The following is a 23668-nucleotide window of genomic DNA, read 5'->3' as shown; positions in this document are numbered from 1 at the left end:
ATCCTGCTGCCTCGCCTTATTAAAGGAAATCGCCCCTTGTAGCAGTCAAATTTCTTAGTTATTGTCAACAGAAAACTAAACTCTCTTTAGTTTAAGCAGAAAGTTTCTTAAAGGATTTTCAGGAGCCAAGGAGCCCTGGGAGGCCAGGGATGCCCACCTGAGGCTGAGTAGCCAGGAGCCATGTCCCTACTACACTGTAGGCCTGGCCCAATGGAGATATTGATGTTGCCGCCACTGGGCACAGATGCTGCAGCTTGCATCATGGATCCCACTGGCGCAGACCATTAAACTACACAGCCAAACTCCTAGCCCCAAGGCCTTCCAGATATAGCTGCTTCTTTCTTTACAGTGTACAGGTCCATGCAGTCTGGCCTAGGTGTATCCAATTGGCAGAACTGAAGGAACTTGTCTTCATCCTAGCTGCAAGGGAGTCTGGGAAAATGAACATTTGGCTTCCAAAGTTGAAGCTATCTCTGTCTCTCTCTAAACCCACAAAAGAGGAATTCTCCAAACGCAGGAAATATCTTAAAAGGTGCTCGGGAGCCTAAAAGATAATACGTGACCACCTAACACCTCCTTTGAATTTTAGTAGCACGATGCCTTCTAATTCTTTGGAACGGGTATTACTTTCTACCTACCATAAGAAATTATGTTTTCTTTAATTTTTTAATGTGCCTGCAGAGTATTGAGCCTGTCTCCTGGAGGCACTCAATACTTGAGTGAATAAAAACACTTGAATGAATAAAAACTTGAGTGACTAAAAACTGTGTGGTGGGATTTCATAGGTGACTTTAATTTTATTCTTGTATATTTTCTAAATTTCCCAACATGAACATTTGTGATAAAAACAAAGTTTTCAAAACTTGATAAGTAACTGGAAGAAAAACTGTAAGTCTGAAATCCTTTATCCATGATTCTGAAATCCAAGTCTCTGAATGTTGAAGGGGTTTTTTTTTAATGTCTTTTGGCAGAATTACCTGACCTGAAATGACATGAGGCTATTTATGGTCTTTATTATCTCACTTAGTTGAATATTCCTATGTTTTCTGGCAGAAATATTAATGCACTTGATTATGAGTTGTTGCCTTGATCTCACTGGGGATATTATACTGTGTAGGTACTCTGTTATCTTTATAAAATCTGGAAAAAATTCTGATCCAAGGCCCATCAGTCTCCAAGAGTTTTTTTTGAAGAGTGTGCATGTGTGAATAAATATGCATAATATATAGAAATTTCTGGAATGATACATTAAAAGGTGTCAACAATGATTACCTTTAAGAGAAGGAATTGGATGGGGAGACAGTGAGAGATGAATTTATGCTTGATACTCTTCAATATTTCTAATAATTTTTTATACTAAAATGATTGCCTTATTCAGTGAAAGAGAGTAAAGAGTAAAATTGCCTAGAGGATTTATTTTATTTAGGAAAATAGTGGTAATGTTAGTGTTAAATCCTACTTAGTTTATCAAGCAGGCTCTGCCTTTACAGATTAGTTCAACGTTACTGACTGCTGACGAGGACCCAGAAAAAGTTATACACACTCCAGGCAGCCTACTGCCGTTTGGACAATGTATGCATGCTCTAGAGGCAGGGAATTTGCATCAGCAAAAACACTAATTTCATTAAAAAACATAAAATAAAGACACTCAAAAATGTGATGAGTAAATGAAACTACCGTTATTAGTGTTGGGTTTGGCATGTTTCACGGAGTCTGAACGATTACTCATCCACGGCACATTTGCAGAAGTTCTTTAACAAAAGCCAGATGCATACGTAGTAGCAGAGGTTAGTAGGTGGATGAGAAGATTAAACCCAGTGAGTTTTTGGAGCTTTGGTTTGTAGCTGTTTTTGGCTTGTCAACAGGCTACTTTTCTGAGTCAGCCTATAGGATGGCTTCCCAGGGTAAGTCTGATTTTTCTTTTCTGGGTTTACAGTAGAGGTGGTAAAAGAGATCTGACTAGTTGCCTTTTGCATTGGATTGTGTAAATGACTAGTGCTTGCATTTCTTCTGTGAGAAAGACATTTATCATATTCCAGCATATTCTGCCGTTCCTGCTACTGATTTTTATAGCTTTGCCTCACCTCCCCCTAATTTTCAAAGCCGAATGCCCAAGTGCTGAAAGGATTTGCAAGGGGAATTGCAAAGGTCATCTGTGAGTTCTGTGGCTGGCGTGTGGGGAGCAGTGGGATTGAGCCATAGCCCTTTGTGACCCTGTCTTTTAAAGAGGATGTTTCCAATGAATTAGGGTAGCACACTTTATGTGTTTGTTTATGACCTTAAAAATGGTTGAAATTTTGCTGAGTGGCCATTACTGATGCTTTATGACATGTTATAATGGTTTCAACCTGCACATTTTTGGGGGACTAAAACAATGTCATGCATCAGTCAATGTGAAGCTCATTTTTCTTTAAAGGGACTCGGGAGAGCTTATTAGACTAAGTCCCTGGGTTCTGACTCCAGAGAATGTTGGTTCTCGAGGTCAGAAAAAGGATGAGGATTCGCCAAGCTCTTACAAATGAGCTTTGTAGTAATTGCTGATGAAATTATAAAAACACTGCTTTTCCCACTGGATATTAAATGCCGCCTTTCATTAGCTATAGTATGGGGAGCAAAATCATGTGATTTTTTTTTTTTTTAATGTTTAACCATAGCTACTTTTAAAAGGCAGTTTTTATTTTGTGGCTGCTTTTTTTCTTCCGATGTCTAGCACAGTTGAGGACTTTATCTTCTTGTATCTTTTTAGGACTCTCTGATGAATAATGGGGTCTGAGTAGCTCTAAAGGGAAGAGAGTGCAGAGGAGCCTGGGCTGGGGGGTCTAGAGGAACCCAGTTGAGTCCCTGCCAGCCGTGGTTGGATGTACTGCTCTTCTCCCGTCCCCTCCAGCTCTCACACAGGCTGAAGGAGGTCTCTGTGATGTGAGAGCTGGAGCATGTCAGTGGCCGATAGCTTTCCAAGTGGCAGTGACATCTCTGTGAGCTCAGGAAGGAACTCGCCTCAAGTTTTCCCTTCATTAGCACTCATTATCTACAAAAGAGAAAAGTGATCTGCACTAAACGCAGTCCTACCTTGAGAAAGACTGATAGGTAAAATTGAATAAGGGAATTTCAGTTGATTCTTTTAAAAAATGAAAACATTCGCGTTAAGGCTGAAAAGAAATAAAAGCACTCACGTCCTTAGTGCCGTGTGTGTCATCTAGAAATGCTTCTACCTCCTGGAGTCTGAAGCCCGGTGCCAAAGGCTGCATGAATTTGGAGGTTAATGTGGCCCATCTTTCTGGAGCATCAGTAATTCTTGAATATTTGGGGTAGGGGTGAAGTTTCAGTAATCCAACTGGTCAGTAATTTAGGAAGTTTTTCCTGCTGATATAAGCAAGAGTATATCATAGAGTTGAATGTGAGATAAAATATAAGGCTGCGAAGAGATATCTCCCTTGCTGATGGTGAATTCAGAGCACCCTTCTCGGCCTTGCTTCCGGTCCTCCCTGTGAGGGTGGTCCCCTTTCCTCTGCGATGGGACGTGCTTTGGTAGAAAAGTTATGGGGTCCACTTTCACCCCTTCTCAAATACAGCCTTTCCAGGAATGCTTCTATGGGTAAAACAAGGTGAATCACCATGAGGTTTGAGAAAAGTTACTGCCCAGAGTGAGGTGGAACACTTAATCCATCATGGCACACACACAGAAGTACTTTGAAAGGGTCAGGACTCGAGACTGAAGGCTTAACTCTCACCTGGAAATTGTTATAATAATAAGACAATTGTCTTTTTCAATGAGAGACAGAAGAGTAAAATGTGGTGGGGATTGGCACCTGAAGATGTCACCCTGTGACCTTTTCCAGTGTTCCTTCCCTCTCCTGGTTTTGAACCTGAATAATGACTTAGCCAAGCAGTTTTTTTTTTTTTTTTTTAAAGAGAAGAGAAAAATCAATTATCAGTGATTTCAGAGCAGATTATTATGTGTCTGGATTCTTTAGCCTTTTGACTTTGTCCTATTGGCCTCATTTCTTAGTGTTTCTCAGCATCTCATCAAAGGGCAAGAGAGGATGAAATCCCAAATAGCTTTTTACTCCTAGTTGCTTGTTGCTAGTTAGGGATATAACTTAAGCAGATAGAATGACAGACATATTTCACATTTTGTAGGAGAGAAAATTCAAGAATTTATATATTTGAGCCCTATTATATGTGCATGCATATGTACACACACATATATATGTATCTATATCTAAATCTTCCACATAATTTACTAAACTCTTAAATCCATGTTCACACAAGAAAATCAAATCTTAAAATAACTCTACTTGAAGAAATAAAGAGGGGAAATTATCAGACAGTCTTCGTGAGACTCTAATGTGTGTATTTACTACTTAGAAATATTCAAATACAGCTTTGTTTTGCGTCGTTAATTTTGGTGGTACCATATTTGAAAAGGCGACAGAGAAAAGGACAGAATGCAGTTCTTGAAGCTGTAATTTGCAGGAGACTCATAATACAAGTCCATTTTCTTTTCCACATGTGCTATTTATATAATTTATATTTTTAACAAGAATGAAAATAGTAATTAATCCTAAGGGCAAGAAATGTTGCAACCATGCCAAATTTGGAAACTTTAAGAAATGCTCTTAAGCACAGCCTATTGAGTGTTCTGATTTGAATGTCACAGAGCATAGTGCTGAGCGGATAGTGTGTGCTCAGTTAATGTTAAAGGATTGACTCAATTTGGCAACACTTTTTTTTCTAGAAGAATAAGCATATTTGATTTAAAGCCAAGTTAAATAGGTCAGGCGAAATAATGCACATGGCAGGAGTAGTAGTGTTATATGTGCAAAGAATAAAGACAGAAAAGAAAAATATGAAAATGTTTGCATGTTAACATGGTGAGTCATTTTTATTTTCTATACATTTTTTGTTTTCCTTTAATATTTCCGAAGTGAGCAAATACATTCTTTGGAACATAGTGCTTTCATGATACATAATAGGCTTCCCATAACTGTTTGTTAAATGCCGAGTTAATTAACTTCTAATAAAAATGATACACATCAAATATGATGTGAGAGGTGTCCCCTGGAGTTGGGCAGTGTGGTAGCTTTGAGTTGAACTGACGACGGTCTAGTGAAATTCATATTTTCAAATAATATTTTATATAGAGTCCCAGTATATTCAGTTCTGCTATAATACAACATATGCATTTCTAAAAAATCACCGGCCTATGCAAAATTAGTGGTAGATACAGTAGAGTCTATAGGAAAAATAGGGGTAAAGGCACAATACTCGAAAACTTCATCAGTGACAAATTAAGAAAAGAAGATAGTAACCTAATGCAAACAGTGGACAGTTTGACACTTGTTAAGTGGTTAAGCAATATATAAATATAATAATAAGCTTGGTACTCTTTTTTGAAAAGACCTGTTTGCTTGTGGAAGTGGGTGTGGGAAGGCTCGCAGCTTGTAAATTATGGTGCAGTGTGAAAGGAGGCTTATGTGAAATTGGACGGAAAGGCGTGGATGGGTGTGGCTCATAACACACGGTAAACTGAGGTAGCTGGTAGACGTTTGAGGTGTGTGCATTTTGTGTATTCTTACACGGTTTGATTCAGCTGGGTGTAGTTTTTTGTGTTCATCTAGTGTTTCTAAAATCATGCATAAACAAATGAAAATTCATTTGGGTTATGCTCAGATAGTCCCCTAATGTATCAATCGTGTTTGAACAAATTTACGTTTTCAAAAGAAGCATTATAGCAGAACTAAGTGTATATGAGGTAAATGAAATAAAGCTACATGAGCCCAGCATAGAATCCACCCTCCCTATCACTACCCCAGGGCTTCCAGGGAGCATCACTGTGTGGCATAGAACTTGCTCGTCCTTTTGTTGGTGACCTGGAACAGATACAGAACAGTGTTCTTTTTGTGGAGACATTTGGTCCTATCTGTGTATCCTTCCTTGGCTGGAGGCGTGCCAGGTTCTTCAGCAGTCACAAAGTTCAGTCCCACTGCCAGATGGACTGTCCAGTAAGGTGAGTGGCCTTGAACTTAACAGCCCCATAGAATCCCTCACCCCAGGTCCTTGTTGGGGAATCTAACCTTGAACACGGTGCTGCTCACTACTTATGAAATGCTGCTATGAAAAACCAGTATTTCTGGATTATAGTTTGAAGGATGGACGTTCACCCATTTCTCTGGATACTCTAAAACAGTGAGAAAGTCAGGGAATATTGTTTGAAATATTATTTTGCAAGGTGGCTTTTGCTTTGATTTGTGAAATAACGTTACAGAAAGATGTGAGAATTTTACTTTCATCGAAAGAGCCATTGGTTAAAAAATAGTTAAGGGAAATCTGATGTAAACTCTATACATGAAATAATTTAGACGAGCAGAAATTTCTATACCTGAGAATTTGTCCCCCCTGCCCCCCACCCCTGGCAATTAGTTTTACTAAATTACACTTGGTTTTATGCCCTTAGCCCCCGTTGAAGGTCATTACAAGATAGAGCCCTATGAATCTTGACCATATGGGGTCCCTATCTTGTGGATGATACAGCGTCCTCTTCAGGAAGGCTCTTGGGAGAAGTGTCTCTCTGGTTTCAATACCACAAATGACTGTACTTCTGCACAACTTTGGGTTTTTATTTTATGGATATAGTTAGTCATGTAACTGATCATGTCTTCTTCCTCTTTATGGCCACAGGCATGTTTTCTTTAACCCACACATTTTTTTCTTTTTAACCAAAAGAAAAATTAGTTTGCCAACACTGGATAATGAGAAGATTTCGCACAAGTATGTTTGAATTTCCAGGATCTATTGAAAAATGAGATCTAGCAACACTGGGCTTATATGTCTCCACGGTAACCGTGGGATCCGATAAACTAATGCCATTTTCCTTAAAATAGCACAGGCACTGGAGTTTGTTTTACTCCTTTACCTTAACTGTCTGGCCCTGGTAGACTTTGGACTCTGTGCCCCTTGGCTTAGAAAGCAGTTTGCAACCTACCTCTAGAAAATGTGCAGACTCTTATTTGCATTTTGAATACCGATCTTATTCCAAGGGTCATTTAATTTTTTTCTTAAATTCTCTTTCCTTCACCTACACACATTCATTTTCTGTTGTTGTTTTGTCTTGTAATGTTGTGTGTTTTTACATACACTGCTTAAAGTCCTTTTGGGAAGAAACAAGGTATAAATAAACAAAGAATAGGAGAGTGACTTTTTTCCCCTAAGATCATTTTATTTTTTATTTTTTGCCTGACGAGAGTTTAAAATGATTTCAGCTCTTTCTCTGACCTATTTTAGAGTCTACTTGATTCTAGCACCATTCAGAGCACTGTAGTCCTTTGGTGTTTTCTCGTTTATTTTTTTGGTAATTTTTCATTGGTAAAACGTTGTTTTGTACGTAAGACTGGTTGACTTTCATGATCTTGCTTTGAGAACTGAAAAGCTGAGAAAGTTGGAATAGTTGTTCATTCAGTTCTAAGTGCGAAAATTAAGACACCACAAACCTGCGTAGAGCTTATTTGCCAACTGTAAAGACCATGAGGAGGCATCCTTCAGTGCCCTACATATGGCACTGATGTGGCTCCTGGGGAAATGATCAGAGAAGACAATAGTTGCTGTGATTTGGAGACCTGCTGTACTGAATGTTGCTGTTAGATGTTAGTGTAGCCCAAGTAGCATTGAAAACAACTCTGAATTGATCAAAATGTGGAAACATTAATTTTTACATACTATTCACGATTTCCATATGCCTTTGAGAAATCTGAAGACCCAACGAGAATGGGCCAACACTTGCCCTTGAATGACTTTGTGTCTAGTTCGCCACATCCTCCCTTCCCTCTGTTGTCTCCATGACACTGAGGCTGAATGCCATTTGTCCTGTGTTCCTCCATTTTCTTGATGTGTAACCCATTGTTATTTAATGCCGTGTCGGTGCACCACCGCAGCTCATCTTGTTGGTTAAGCATATCCTACACTTTGGCATATTTTCTAACTGCCACAGTAACATTCCACATGCTTCACAGCCTATCAACTTTTTGCATAACATGTGTATTTAATGAATTGGATTTTCTTCAGTGTTCTTCTCTCCAATTTCAGGGTTGTAAGCTTCCCCAACAGGAGTGTCATGGGTATCTGTATATGTAGGTAAAAAGAACAGTGGGCTCCTTCATTCAACAAGTATTTTTTGAGCACCTACTCTGTGCCAGGCGCCATTCCTGCACTGGGGATAGAGCGGTGAATAAAATAGGCAAAATGCATGCCCTGATAGAGTTTACATTCTGGTAGGTGGTAGTAAGTGCTATGGAAAATAATAAAGCCGGGAGGGGTTCCAGTTTAATTTGAGGCTAATAGATTAGATTTTGCTTCTGAGGTTCCTTTTGAACAGAGGAGCAAGCTGTGCAGCTTTCTGGGGAAAAGCATTGTTGACAGAGGTTACATGCTTAGATCTGGCATTAGCCATCGCTTTTAGTTCAGTGCTGCCTCTCCTAATGGTGTGAATTAGACTTGGTTGCTTTTGGCCTCTGGACCACGTCTGTGAATGCATCTCTAAAATGCTAAGATTCGGCATTGGAGAAGGACCATATCTTTCTCACCAGTTTGTACCCAGGGTCAAGTCTGGTCTTTGGCCCCAAGTAAGTGTTCAGTAAATATTTGTGCAATTAACAGATGGACACATAAATGGTTTTAAAAGCATATAAAACATCTCAAAAGCAGGGTCTTAGCTAAGCGTATTTCACAGTCCCGTAGATTAATGGCAATGAACATGGCCAGCTCTGAAGCATGTGTACCAGGAATTTTTCTTTAATGACGATTCCATAGTCTCTGTGCTTAGCAAGACACATCTACAAAGTACAATAAGAGACTGTTATGACCCAGGAAAGGGACCTGGGATTCTTTGAAAGTTTCTCCTTGATGGCATTAGCCTAATTAATTGGGGGGCAGTTCTCCAATTCAACTAAATATTGGTCACCCTCCAGGAGGACACTGGGAGCTAAACTGAGGGCAAGGACTGTGTCTTTGTTGTTGTATCTGTTGTTGTTCTTTGGTACGTCCCAACCTCTAGCATAGTACCTGTGGGCTCATAGTAGAAGCTTTAACAAATGTTTGTTAAAGAGTGAATAAAATCAAAACAAGTATACATTTTCAGCTCTTTCACAAAGCAGTGTTGGAGTCATACTGGAAAGATAACAGACATTCTGCCTGTTTCCTTCCCAAGAAAGACACAGTAGAACTGGAGAAGACTGAAAAGACTAAAATGGTGTCAAGGCCAGGCGTAGCGTTAATGTCTTATTTGCTTTAACTTGTTTAGATATCATCCTCATTTACAGATGGGAAATAGAGGCTTAGAGCTAGTAAGTGGCAAAGCCAGGTAGTTGAGTCCATGAGTTTTCTTCTTAACCTCCAGAGTGTACTGCTTACATGAAAGAATAACTAGCAGGTATAGAAGCAGAAGTATGAAAAGAATTCACTTAGGCTAAATGGACTGTGTTAGTGGCGTTAGTAACTGATGATCCTTTCTGTTGATATGATTTCTTTCACATATGACAGGTTTCAGTTGGAGAGAAAGGTTTACTCTGTAATTCATACTTCTCTAGTTTTCTTGGGTATGCCTCAAAGACTGCTTTGGTTCAGTTTCTTGAGAATTTATCAGGTTTTCTGAAAGGCATCTGGGAACCATTCCCAACATGAATCCTTGTTTTGATTCGGGTAAGACAAAGGTATTTTCTAAGTGCCAAAGTCACATTCCACATGTTTCACAACCTATCAGGTCTTTCCACCACATTCACATTTAACGATGTGCTAGCAACATTATCCTCATTAGCCTCAATTTGTCCCTTCTGCCCCCAACTCATGAACACATTCTTCTATTTCTTGTTGTAGGACTATTGGTTTTTTTACTGCTTATTTTCGTTTTCCATGGGATGAACTCATTTGCTACTATGCTTTTGCAGGAGAGCAAATTTAAAGCTGAAAGGAAGCTTGGTGGATTTGTAACAGTCTGTTGGGTTCAGGGAGGATCGTTGGAATCCCTCTGTTTTCATTTGTGTGCTTTAAAGTGAGGGGAACGCTGTGAGTTTTGTAGATGGTGTTAGCCTAGATGGCAGAGAGAAGCAGATATCCTGGCCAGCTTTCTGGGGAAGATGAGAATGGTTGTGTTTCTCATGACTTTATTTTTCCAGTGCTGACTGTATGGCAGTATCACTCTGGCAAATATTGGCTGGCCATGGAACATTTTTAAGAGCAAGGATTTCATGAATGTTCTGTCTATTACCATGGCTGAGGAATAAAAACAAAATATTCTTCACACATTTCCTCGAGCATTCATGGATGGGTTCCAGTATATTACTTTTATGTTAGCTCCTAGATCACATAAAGAATTTAAAATAAAATATTACTAGAAACACGATGATTAAGAAGAATTGGGTAGAATATTTTGTACCGTTTTTCCCTTTCTGCATAGTAATGTCATGCCAGGAATGGTGACATAGATGAATAGGGTACAGAAAGGCTTTGCAAGAATTTTTATTTTCAGACTCTTGTTATGGACATGACAATAATGACAATAACATGTAACATTTATTTAGCTTTTGATAATCTCTATCCTCACTTAAGAAAAGAGCAGGCACTGATGATATTAAAAAACAAAACAAACCCCCCAACGATCGTCCTAATTTCTGTTTCCCCCCGCCTTCTCTAGACTATGCTTCTCACATTTTATGTGATTAATGAGAATAAGTAATAGGGTGTGAGTTAACAAGGAATTTACAAGGAGAGTATTTTGAGAAGTGGCCTTTTGGGGTGGGGCTTCCTTTGGGCAAAGATCCTCCTGTAGTACCTCGTGTGTCTAAGAATGTAGCAGGTTGGTCCAAACATGAATCAAGGAGTTCAGTTCTGTTGCTGTTATGGAGGAGTTCCCTTTGGGAGGCCATGTCAGCATCAGGCTGGGGTGATGACAGTGGCAGTGATGATGATGTTGTTGATAATAATAGTGGCTACGATGTATCGAATGCTCACACCATTTCAAGTTCTGTGCCAAATGCATGTCATGCGTTATTCCATGGGTTACCTCACAGCAAGCCTGTGGACTTGGGGCTCTTGTCCCCATTTTACAGATGAGGAAATGGAAGCTTAGGAGGGTTTAATTTTCCCCTACATGCACAGCTAGTGAGAGAGGGAGGAATTTAGCTCATAGCTCATTCTCAGCATATCCTTTCTAGAAGTAGAGAATTCTTGCCTGAAATATTTCAGTGACCTGTTACCTATTTCTCTGCTTCGCTCCTCTTTCCTCTTTAGATCTTTTTCCTGCCACCAGCTTTCTGAAGCATGTACCTCTCCCTGGAAGTCTCCCTTCCTTCCTCCTTTGCCTGGGGAATTCCTCTTAATCTTCAGGACTTCTCCTTTGACTTCTCACAATACTTCGCTCCTCTCTTAATGAAAACCCTTTGTGGCTAATAGTCAGCTACTTAAGTATTCCAGGGATTCCGAGGCTGTGGCCCAAGCATTCAGTCGAGTTTTGCATGAATTTGCCTCAGTGAATTTTTCTGAAGAGAGTTTGTGGTTTTCGTAGGAGTCTCAGAAAAGTATTTGACCAAAAAGGTTAAGATGTCATTGTTTATAAGATTCTCCACCCTCCTTCAAGTAATGAACACCTAGAGGGGAAAAGCGTTTCTTATTCATATTTTTTCCCTTGGATGGATATAATAATGTAATATCTTTTGAGTATCTGGATAAATGAATGTATTTACTAGTAGGGCTATGGGGTGGTATAGCCTGTGCGTTAAGAACATAGGATCCAGATCCAGACTGTGTCTTGGGTTGAATTCCTTGTCTGCAGATCCTTCAGCAAGTGACATAATCTTGCAAAGCTTTCCTCTCCTCACTGGTATAAGGGATGTCAGAATAGTATTTAAGTTAGGTTGTTGTTGAGGATGAAAACAAAGTACTGCATGTGAAGTGCTTAGCATGGGAGAACGTAGCATACATTCCATACTTAGCTGCTATTATTGTTATTATTACTTAAGAACTTTTGAAAGGGGCTGAAGGATGAGGTTCCCATGATTTTCCTAGTGACTATCATGGAAATATTAAAAGCCCTAAAGCAAAAAGAGTTACTGTGCCACTCTTGAATTTCAAAGGCTTAGAACCAATATGCTTTCTCTAGCCACGGTGGCAGGTGCAGCTCAGCATCCTCCCTTTTGTTCTTGGACATTTCCTTTCCCTGTGGCCTTGACCCTGGCCATCGAGTGGCTCAGGCTCCACAGAAGGACACCCCAAAATGCCAGCTAATGGAAATTTTGTGATGTGGGCACTCTGCCCCCGAGGATTTGGACATATGCTTTTTGTGTTTAAATCAACAGAAAAAAGTGCAGCTCTAGCCACCCCTCCACATAATCGTTGAAGTAGCCCTTTCCTCGCATGTTCTTGGAGCCCCTGAGTGCCAGGCCTGCCACTTGCCGTCCCCTCTGTGCATTGCAGGTGAGTCTAGTAGGTCAGATGAAAGGCAGAGGCCAGCAGGGCGTAATCACTTATTTACATAGCACTGATGAATAGCTGCCCAGACATCAAGACACACACATTATTTATAATAGTGCGGCCATAGGGTCACACTGGCAAGAAGCAGCCTTTAGAAAAGTGCTTTAGTTGGATACTTGTGAACTCTGGCCCATCAGTGTGCACTAAATATAGAAAAGGGAGCTCGAAATCTCTTTACAGAAAATATATTATGAGCTGGATTCATTGACACAGGCGAAAAATTGTCAACTCCTACTTTGCCCATAGGCAGGTCTTTTTTTTTAAGTGTATACCGTTTTCTTTTTATCACCTATGGGGTTGGGTGAGTTACTTCTGAATATCCTTTTTTTGTTTTTTAAATCTTAAAAGTGGATAGTGGCTTTATTCACAGTCACCAAAAACTGGCAACAGCCCAAATGTTCTTTCACTGGTGAAAGGATAAACAAGCCCTGGTTCGTCCATGCAGTGGAATACTAATTAGCAAGGAAAAGGAACGAGCTACTGATACCTATAGCGACGTGAGTGAGTCTCAAATGCACTTGCTGAGGGACAGGAACTGGACTCAAAAGCCTGTGTATTATATGATTCCATTTCTATGACATTCTGGAAAAGACAAAACTATAAGAACAGCCCTGGGTAGTTGGAGATGGGTGGTGTTTTGATTCCAAAGGAGCAGCCCAGGGGAGTATTTTGAGGTGAGGGAACTGTAATGTATCTTGATTGTGGTGGTGGTTACATGAATCTATGTATTTAAAAACTTACAGAACTGTACACCAAAAAAGAGAAATTTTAATATATATAAATAAAAATAAAATAATAAAGGGAATGACAGCATTTACCCAACATATTCAGAAATGTGGACTTGCTTGAAAGAGGCAATATATGTCATTTATTTTTATTTATTTCATGAGGAAGCTTAGCCCTGAGCTAACATCTGTTGCCAATCTTCCTCTTTTTGCTTGAGGAAGATTGTCCCTGAGCTAACGTCTGTTCCAATCTTCCTCTATTTTGTGTGTGAGTTGCCGCCTGACAGCATGGCTTGATGAGCGGTGTGTAGGTCTGTGCCTGGGATCCAAACTGAACCCTGGGCACCAAAGTGGAGTGAGTGAACCCAACCACTGTGCCACCAGGCCTGCCCCAGCAATATATGTCACTTAAATTCTGTAAATATTTATTGATTAGCTACTATAATGCAGTGCTTTATGAGAAATCGTAAAGGAAGTGCTGGTCCATGTACTCAGTGGTGTAACAATCAACTTTGATAAACATGCACAAAAAATTAAAGTAATTTTGAGGTTATAATTATATTATGGGAATTTAGATAGAGGAGGAAGGGACATCTAGTTGGGATCATGGATTTTTTTTTTTTTTAAGAACGTAAGGAAAGTTTATCAAGAAATAATCTTAAAGAATGGATAAATTTTTTAAATGTTTTTTAGTAAACTTTTAATGGAAGTATAACGTTCCTACAGAAAAGTATACAAATCTTACTGTTCTGCCTGATGAGTTTTTACCAAGTAATCAACACCCAGTCTATGAGACAGAACATTACTAGCACCCTCGTGCCTTCTGCTAGTCAACCCTTCCTCCAGGTATAATCGCTATCCTGACTTCTAAAATCATAGATTAATAATGTCTCAGTGTTATTTAACTTTATACAAATGGAATCATGCAGCATGTACTCTCACGTCTGGATTCTTTTGCTCAATACTATGTATGTGAGATTCATCCCTGTTGTTGTATGTGGCAATAGTTCGTTCCCATGGAATATTCCATTGTATGAATATATCGCTGTTGATCTTGTTTACTGTTAGTGGGTATTTGGGTTGCCTACAGTTTTGGTTTATTATGAGCAGTGCTGGACATTATTGCTATATGGTTTTGGTGAACATACATGTATGTTTCTGTTTGGTACGTACCAAGGAGTGGAATTATTTGGTCATAAGATGTGCATATGTTCAGCTTTGATAGGTATTACAAACTGTTTCCAAAGTCTTTGTATGAATTTACACCCTCAGCTGCTGTATCTGAGTGTTCTAGTTACTCCATTCCCTGCCAACAGTGGGTAAAGTGTCTCTATTTCATTTTATTGAAGAATGTCCAGGATTTTTTATGTAAAGGGATGGTGAATGCTTGAAGGGTACTCCAGGCAAGAGCAACAACCCAAGCAAGAATATACAGCTGGCGTTAGAGAATGAGGATGCTGTTTACATTGGTCGGAACGCTTATAATAGTTACGACTAGAAAGGTAAGTTGACCTTGATTGCCAGTCTAAATAAGACATTTGAAATTCATTTATTCTATGTTGATGAACCATTAATTTTATTAAGTAGTTGCGCGGAAACAGCAACGCCATGCTTTAGGAAGAGTTATCTAGTAGTAGGTGTAGGATGGATGAAGGGGAGTGGGGAGAAGAATTGAGCAGTCCAGGCCAGAGCTGAATCGTGGCAGAATAACTGAAGCCAGAGGAGCTGCAGCTTGGTGCTTGATAGATAAGACGTGGTAAGTGACTGAGCAGTGGAAGGTTAAGGGGAAAGAAGAATAAGAGATACCTCTGACCTGGTGGTACCTCACAACTTGTGTCAAAATTCACTATTATCCTTAATGAGTGACCTATACTTGCTATCTCTATTTGTTCACTTCCCTAACACTCCCTACTTTTTAACATTTTTTTAAATTGTTAAATATATAATACATATAGACAAGTGTCTAAAACCTATCAGTTTAGTAAAGAATAATAAAATGAATAAACGTGTACCCACTATATCTTGAGATATAGAATACTCTAGAAACCTCATCTTTGATTATATCCTCTACCTCTCACCAAGTTAACTGCCACCTTGAATTTTGGGCTATTCTCTCCCTTGCTTTTCATTATAGTTTTACTATCTATGAATACATCTCTAAACTATACTTTGAACTTTAAACAAATGGAATCATATGGCAATGTTCCATGTGGCTTTCCTTTTTCATTCAACATTATTTTTTTGTTTTATCCGTATAGAGGCATATACTTGCAGTTCATTCCTTTTCACCGTTGTTTGGTAGTCCATTGTATCCATAATCCTCAATTTATTCATCTGTTCCCCCTTAATCTTTAATCCCTGGCTTTCATCACCCAAAATAATTTTTATGCATTGACCCAAATACTGTGGCATATGTGAAAGATTCAAGGATATCAGTGTACTGTGTCCCACAGATTTAAAAGCTGTCTTATAAACGCATTGAGATTTTTGCTTAATATTTAATTCTTACAATGAGTTCCTACTTTGTCTCCTGTATGGGAGAGGTGCTTACTCTAAAATAGTCTCTCAACCTTGGCACTATTGACATTTGGGGCTGGATATTCTCTATTGTGGGGACTATCCTGTGCATTGTAGGATGTTTAGCAGCATCCCCGGCCTCTGCTTGCTAGATGCCAGTAGCACCCACCTCCCCATTTGTAACAACCCAAAGTGTCTCCAGACGTTGTCAAATGTCCCCTGGGGACAGAATCATCCCTGGTTGGGAACCACTGCTCTGCAGTATTAGGATTCAGTGAGAAGGCATTGAGTTACCATGACTGACAGGAGAGAATTATCGCTCTAACTTGACTCTTACTTCCCTGCTGCCCCAGCCCAGCCCCAGGTTAGTGACTATGGAACAGTGGTGTATTCTCGTCTGTTCCCTGGTCCTGGAGATCAGCCATTTCCTCTTGCAAGTATGTTAGCAGTTTCCCCCCATGCTGGCAACTATTTTCTATATTTTCATACACTGTGAGTCTACATTCTACCTGTCTGCGACTCTCTTTGCCCTAATCCCTTCTACCCTGGAGGTAGTCTTTACTTATGTTTCTGATGAGACGATCATGCTCATTGCATTTATAAATTGCTTCCATTTCTCCCAAAGCAAAAAAAAAAAAAAAAAAAAGAATGTTTTGAAACCATCAGTTTAAAAAACTACAGTAAATACCTATTAATAAATCAAAGTTAAAATATGCAGAATGGTAAAATGATGGGACCAGTTCATCTTTAAAATTAAAATTTAAGAAACTTAAATTAAAATATGTTTAGGTGGTACACAGCTCTCCCATAACTTTATGTATGGATTTCTTTCAAGTGCAACCCAAACCTGCACATGAATCCCAAAGCATTGTCAAGTTGGCTCCATCTAGTGTATGAATGCATCATACAGCTAGGGGGAAAGTCTGTACTGGGGATCTCTGTTGGTACTTCATTATGAAATTAGAAGAAACCAAACCAAACCAAAACTGGACTATATGCTATATTTGTGCCCTGGGAGGCAGCACAGGCAGAAGTGACCTTCACAGCCTGTGTCGTTATATATTGAAACATCAACTTCAAGCGTGCCTGACATTTTGTTCTGACAGCCTTGCCTTTTTTTTCTGGACAGAGGACTTATTTACAGGCACTATCAACAAACGCACTCTGTCACTTCCATTATGACATTCTCAGGGCTATTTGGCCAGGTCCCCACTTTTCCTGTATGGGGTCATATCTGAGAGTCATGCTCATTTTCCACAGTTAGGGAGCGATTAGGGCTGGGCTGGCTTGCTATGATTTCAAAACCCTATGTGATTTTCTTTATCAGACTGAAATTCTTTGCAGCTGTTAGCTTCTCGCTGCAATAGAGTAGGCCAGTATTTCTGGGCTGTGTTGAATCTTGTTTCTGCTGAAGGATTCTGGCACATTCTTCATTTCTCTCCATCAGTGCTTCCCAAATTTTAGCCATTCTCTTACTGACTTCATGATTTTTGCCTGCATATACTACAGTCCTGCCCCGCATAACGACATTTTGGTCAACAAGCAGACCACATATATGGTGATGGCCCCGTAAGATTAGTACCATCTAGCCCAGATGTGTAGTAGGCTATACCAAATTGGTTTGTGTAAGTACACTCTATGATGTTTGCACAACAACAAAATCACCTAATGACACATCTCTCAGAACTTATTTCTGTTGTTAAGTGATGCATGACTATATATGGGGTCTAAAAAAGTTAAAAGTATATTTTAAAGGAAATGTTATAATAAATAGAAACCACATATGGAAGTACTTGTAAAATAAACATAATGAAATGGGAAGAAAATTGTTAGATTCTTGCTAGGTGTATTGTCTGGAAGCTTAGCCTGAGGTCTGAGCTTTTTTCTTGTTACAAAGGGCAAGTGTTGAGAGATTGAAGACATATTAGCATCAAACAGAGCCTTTTCCTGGGATGAAAGAAATTTGAAAGGGTCTTTCTCCCTGTGTAATTCCACGGTTATTTCATGTGGAGTCTCTGTGTCTTCATTTGAGATCATCTCACTTTGGGAAACTGCACAAGATTTAAACCGTGTTTGCCAGAGGAAGTTCATCATTCTCCCCGAAATTCCCAAAGGTCTCGTTTCCCTTAGAAAGCCTTTTTGAATTATTCTTTTCTTCTCCAAGTACTTCCTTCCTTGTTTTCCCATTAACAAGTATAAATTGTGCTGATATATTGGGTTACTTTTTTTTCCTTGTACTTTCACATTTTCACACTCTCTTTTCCAACTAGATTATCTGAGGACAAACATTGTGTATTTCTTTATCTTTTTTTCCACTGAATGCCATCAATTTAACACATGCTTGGTATAAATATTTAGAAAAGCCTGCTTCATTCTCAAGTTTTTTCTTTTTAAAGGTAGATCATGTTCACATGTGGCTGGAAAAAGCACCATGGTCAATTAATTAATCATTTAACCCATTGACAAATAGTTATTGGCGCCTTCTCTTGGTCTGGAATTGTGCCTGGTTAAAGAATGAAGAGGTGAACTAAACAGACATGGTTTATGCCTCCATGGAATTCAGAATTTAGTGTGGGCTGTGGGGTACAAACAACTAAAGAGGCAACTTGAGTGCAAGGTTCTAATTTTAGAATTAGTTTGCTTTTGTGATTGTCGGGTGGCTCATGTTAACTTGGAACAGAAATCCGTAGTGAGAAGCGTGTGGGCTCTGAAGTTTCAAACCCCGGATCTACAGCTCATGAACATCTTGATTTTGGACAAGTTACTCACCCCGCTCCCTGTCCCTCAGTTTCTTTATGGAAATAAAAAGATTAAATAAACATGAGGTGTAATATGCAAATATGAGCTACAGTTATCCGTGTGACTGTAAGATGAATTCTGTCTTCTCTCCTCCCCCCCTCTTTTCTTAAAATGAGACACGATGTCATCATTTTTCAAATATTCAAAATTTTAAATTTCCTGCCTGGCACACTAGGAAATGGAAATATATTGATCCTTGATCCAGTATTAGAAACCAGACATCACTGTTGATGGGAGTATCATTGTGGATGGTGCTTAAAGATTGCAAATCTATGCAATTTCCAAATTGTTTAAGTGAATAAATGATTTGAGCATTCAGAGTTGCTCTAAAACATTTCTGTCTTCAGAATGTAAGGTCTATGATGTATCACTGATGCATCTGAAGCCTGTTGAGCAGGGCCTGGGACACAGTAGGTGTTCAATAAATATTTGTTGAGTGAATGAATTTTAGTGAGACTATTTTGATTTTTCTATCTTTTATTCATGGTTTTGTCCATACCTCTTAAAAATGAACCTGTGTTATTTGCTATTAGGAGCCAGATAAGCTTGAATGGGAGTGGTTATTATTTTCTGCATCCTTATCAACAGTCTTGCCTGTAGCACCTAGCAGGTAGTAAATACTCAGTAAATGTTAAAGAGAGAATTAGGTAGCTTTGTTAGGCACTTTAAAAAACAAAACAAAAGACCTATGGCTTAATTTTTTTAAGCAAAGATTTAATTTTCCCTTTATGTCATTTCATGGCAGTATTACTTGAAATTACATAGGCTATTAATTTAATTCTTTTTTTTTTTTTTTTGAGGAAGATTAGCCCTGAGCTAACTGCTGCTAATCCTCCTCTTTTTGCCCAGGAAGGCTGGCCCTGAGCTAACATTCCATGCCCATTTTCCTGTACTTTAGATGTGGGACGCCTGCCACAGCATGGCTTGCCAAGCGGTGCCATGTCCGCACCCGGGATCTGAACCAGTGAACCCCGGGCTGCCGAAGCGGAACGTGCGTACTTAACCGCTGTGCCACTGGGCCGGCCCCCATAGGCTATTAATTTAAAATACTGGTTATTTTAACATTTTTCTGTCAATATAAATCTACACTTTGATTATAGGCAAGACTCCCTAGAGTGGAAATGAGATACAGAACGCTTATGCCTATTGGGTTTGTTATGATTGATTGGATTTAATCAGCAGACAGGAAGGATTTCTGTGCAAATATTATTTTTCTCGTTTTAAATCCTGTGTTTCTCAGCATAACTGAAACAGGATGTCATTAGTATATGAGTGAGTATTGAGATGCTTTAGAAGTTTGAGAAATTTGACTATTAATACAAACTTAACATAAGATGATCTATTGAACAGAAAGAAGTTCGATTTGTTATAGTTTTACTTATTTAAATACATGATTTTCCTGCTTGATGTCTGGCTATATTTATACAGTAAAAATACAAATTAAAGACATAATTGACCCACTGAATCAGAGCAGAATGTTCCTTGGGCTAATATTTTTTGTCTCTAGCTAAGACACCCGTTGAAAAGGCATAGTTAATTGTCCACTTGCGGAAGAAGTTACAGACGACCGCCATCATAAATGAATATGTTACTGAAAAATTTCTCTAAACCTTTCCTGAGCTTACATATATTTTCAATCTGTACAGCCTCTTCAAATATCAAGTTTCCAAAGCATCTTCACTATTGTCTTCAAATAATAACTTCTTTTTGTCCTATAACTTGAAGTTCTTTGAGGCCCTAAGGGCTGGTTTGTCCTTCTTCTTTGCATAACGTTGATTGAGTGCTGTCCTTTCATGCACTGTGCTAAGTACTTTTCATGCTTTACTTCATTGAATCAACACATTAATCTATTAAATAGGTAATATTAATATCCCCATTTTATAGATGTAGATCTTGAGACTTGGGAATTAAATGACTTGACGAAGGTAAAGCTAGGATGTGAACACAGCGTGGGGGGTATACGTGTACATGTGTGTCTGCATTGCACTCTCACACTCTGCTGTCTCCAGTTGAAAAATGGTGCCGAGTTTATATCCATAGGAGACACATTTGAGCTGTTCATTCCTTGATAAAATAGTAGACTTCTCAGAAGTTTGCTGCCTGCAGGTTGAAACCACTGCTCTGGATCCTTACCACATCTTACAGAAATTAGAGTTTTCACGTGTCAATCTATCAACTTCCATATCACTTTCCACCATAGCATGATTGTCCACAAGAAACTGTCCATCTCTACCTTCAGCTCAGTGTTTGGAATACAAATATTTAATTCACATGAATGGAGTAGAAAGGCTAACTGACAAAGTATCCCTTTCTTCTCCTTTCTTTGTCCCTTTTCCAGCTCCCCTTGGGGCCATAAATGTTGTAGGTGGTTCTTTGAGCTGTCGATACCCTGGTGTCTCATGGGGAGATGGAAGCCGAGGAAGGATGGCTTCACTTTCCTTAGTAGCAAGGTGGTGTGTGGAGGCCACTTCTAAAACCTGAATATTATGTTGCTTTAAATTATTTTAATATCTGACTCCTGCTTAGAAGAAGAAAGAAACTGATGTCTTAGATGATGACGATGGTGCTCTCTCCTGATTCGGTCCTCAACACCCTTAAGATGTAGGCAGAGACATCCTATGTGCTTGTTTGCTCTTTAGTCTTTCATTACTTAAAAAAAAAAAAAGTACAGTAAAAGGAAGTCTACATTTTTCTTTTTAAAGGAGTTAGGAGTTAACTAGTAAATCGAGAGAAAAACAGCATGATTTTAAAGTCCTGAAGTGGAAGATTTTATTTATTGTAAAGTCATATTGTAACTTTGGTCTCCCACAATGGCGACAGCCTTATCTTTTCCTGTTTATTTACCTGGATAAGGAAAGCAAATTGCATGTTACTAAATTTCTTATTTGAAGAGATTATCAGAATGGCATAATCTTATTGGTGTTTCCCTCCCCAGTTTTCTGTTGTCTCATCTACTTGGTTTATATTGTAGGTTGTGGTCTGCTTATTGCAAATACCGTGTTGCCATTTATAGATAACAAGGAGACAGCCTCTGAACCACCTTTCACGCAGGAACAAGTATTTCTTTTGAAATGAGCCCCAAGAGAGAGAATATCAGAGAGCTGAAGATAGGGAAATTAATCTATTGTATTGATTATTCTACTAAATGAAATGATCAAGCTATTATTTCATGTATTTCTCCCTTCATTAATTGCTTAAAAATTCACTTCAGACCGCGTTAGAGATGTCTCTTGGTAGATTGTATTTTTATTCTCAAGACAGATTTCTCTAAGCAGATGTAAAAAAAACTTTAATTTTTCTCTCTGGATGTTTGTCTAAGCATCTAAATAGCTCTTTGATAATGTTGGCATGAGCCTAGATAAAGTTTACCTGGGGTCACCTTGGTCTCATCTGTATTTTCCTTCTCACCCTTAAAGGACTTCTTTGTGTACCAGGCACAGTGAGCAGTCTTGCAGCAGATGCTTTACCGTCGTTGTTACAGGGAAGTCTGTTCTTGGTAATAGAAAAAAATAGAAACAGGATGAAAGAGATAAACATGATGGAGTGGTTCTGAACAGTTATTTCTGCAGATAGGAAGTCATTAAAATTTCTGAGTTTGTGCGCTCCGCTTTGGCGGCCTCGGGTTTGCCAGTTTGGATTGTGGATGTGGACCTATGCGCCGCTTATCAAGCCATGCTGTGACAGGCGTCCCACCTATAAAGTAGAGGAAGATGGGCACAGATGTTGGCTCAGGGCCAGTCTTCCTCAGCAAAAAGAGGAGGATTGGTGGTGGACGTTAGCTCAGGGCTAATCTTCCTCAAAAAAAATAAAATGGAAAAATTTTTTTAAAATGAAATAAAAAAATTTCCTTCAGTTACGCTGTGAGGGTTTCAAATGAGAACTCCTGGACCAATTTCTTGTAACTTTGTATCCAGATACTTCATCCATGAAAGTGAGTTGTGTTCAGCAACGAAAAGCTTCCAAACAAAGAGTATACAATTGTGCGTCTCATTTATGCCTGTTGACTTCCTTCCTAATTAATTAAATGCCATCCTCCAATTATATTTCATAGCTCCTTCCTTACCTGGTCTTTTTTCGTTTTGTCACTCATCCATCCATTCTTACTTCCTTCTATCCATCCATCGATCCATCTAGCAAATATTGATTGAGCACTTTCTATGTGCCAGGCACTGAGAATAAAATAAATACAAAGGACCCTGTCTTCAAGGATGAAAGACAAATAAAATGATTCCAAGTTGGACTAAGTGCTATAAAAGAAACAAACATTGGCTGAGAGAGCAAAAAACAGAAGTGGGTGTTTTTGCTTTAGATAGTGTGGGCAGGGGGAGAGCTCCCTGGGGAAGAAACGTAAAACCTGTAAGACCTGTAAGACCTTGCCTGAAAGATGAGGAGGAGCCGGCCATGGGATGGAGTCCCTGGAGTAGGCCTTCTGTCTAACCCGGGCGCTTAACGATGGGCGTGTGTATGTGAGTTTTGCGTTTCTGTGGTGTGAGCCCTTGAGAGGCAGAGCCGCCTGCATCTTCCCTTTGGTCTTCTCACAGCACTGAGAGCAGTGTCTCTCACATGCTGGGTGAATCAGTAAATGTTTGAGTTGCAGGGCCTTTTGGTGGCATCTGACTTTTCCCAGAACGTGAGCATAATAACATGTGGGGATAAGAGAGGATGTATTTATTTCTCCTAGAGTACTGTTTGAGTTTCATAACTACTTCATGGTACTCTTTAATTACCTCATAATAAGGCTTTCACCGAACATTCAAAGCATATCCATAGCAATTCCAAGTGGACACTTTAAAGAAGTAAATGGTACAAGTAAAGACTTCTTTATTCAAATTCTTGGGTATTTCCCCGCCACTCTTAGAGAGACAGTTTACATAAAATATATTATATATAATTATATATATTATAATATGTTATATTGTATATTAGTGGTTCCCAGGCCTGACCTCACTTTAGACTTTTATGAGAATCTTTTAAACAATACGCAATTCCAAACCACAGCCCTGGAGAATGTCATTCAGTGATTTGTTTGGGGAAAGATCTTTGACATTTATATTTTTAAATGCTCCTGAGTTTATTTTAAGGGAGTGGGATGGGGAGCAGGAATCCCA

At 39.1% G+C, this 23668-nt stretch overlaps 1 protein-coding gene across 16 annotated transcripts in view; it reads left to right on the top strand.

Annotated features, from left to right (window-relative positions):
* The window catches only part of MITF (melanocyte inducing transcription factor), a 210070-nt gene that overhangs the window by 86251 nt on the left and 100151 nt on the right, over positions 1-23668 (top strand). For 2 of the 16 annotated variants that reach the window (XM_070492257.1, XM_070492255.1), the window contains exon 2: positions 14594-14746. The exons of 12 other annotated variants lie outside the window; for them this stretch is intronic. The gene's annotated coding sequence lies outside the window, so the exon portion shown is untranslated. Of the gene's footprint in view, positions 1-1785; positions 1905-14593; positions 14747-23668 lie in introns of those variants that run through there. 2 more of the 16 variants (XM_070492258.1, XM_070492256.1) reach the window with 2 other exon arrangements.

Source organism: Equus asinus, chromosome 21, assembly GCF_041296235.1.
Source record: "Equus asinus isolate D_3611 breed Donkey chromosome 21, EquAss-T2T_v2, whole genome shotgun sequence".
In the NCBI taxonomy this organism is placed as follows: domain Eukaryota; kingdom Metazoa; phylum Chordata; class Mammalia; order Perissodactyla; family Equidae; genus Equus; species Equus asinus.
This window is presented reverse-complemented; position numbering and strand designations above follow the sequence as displayed.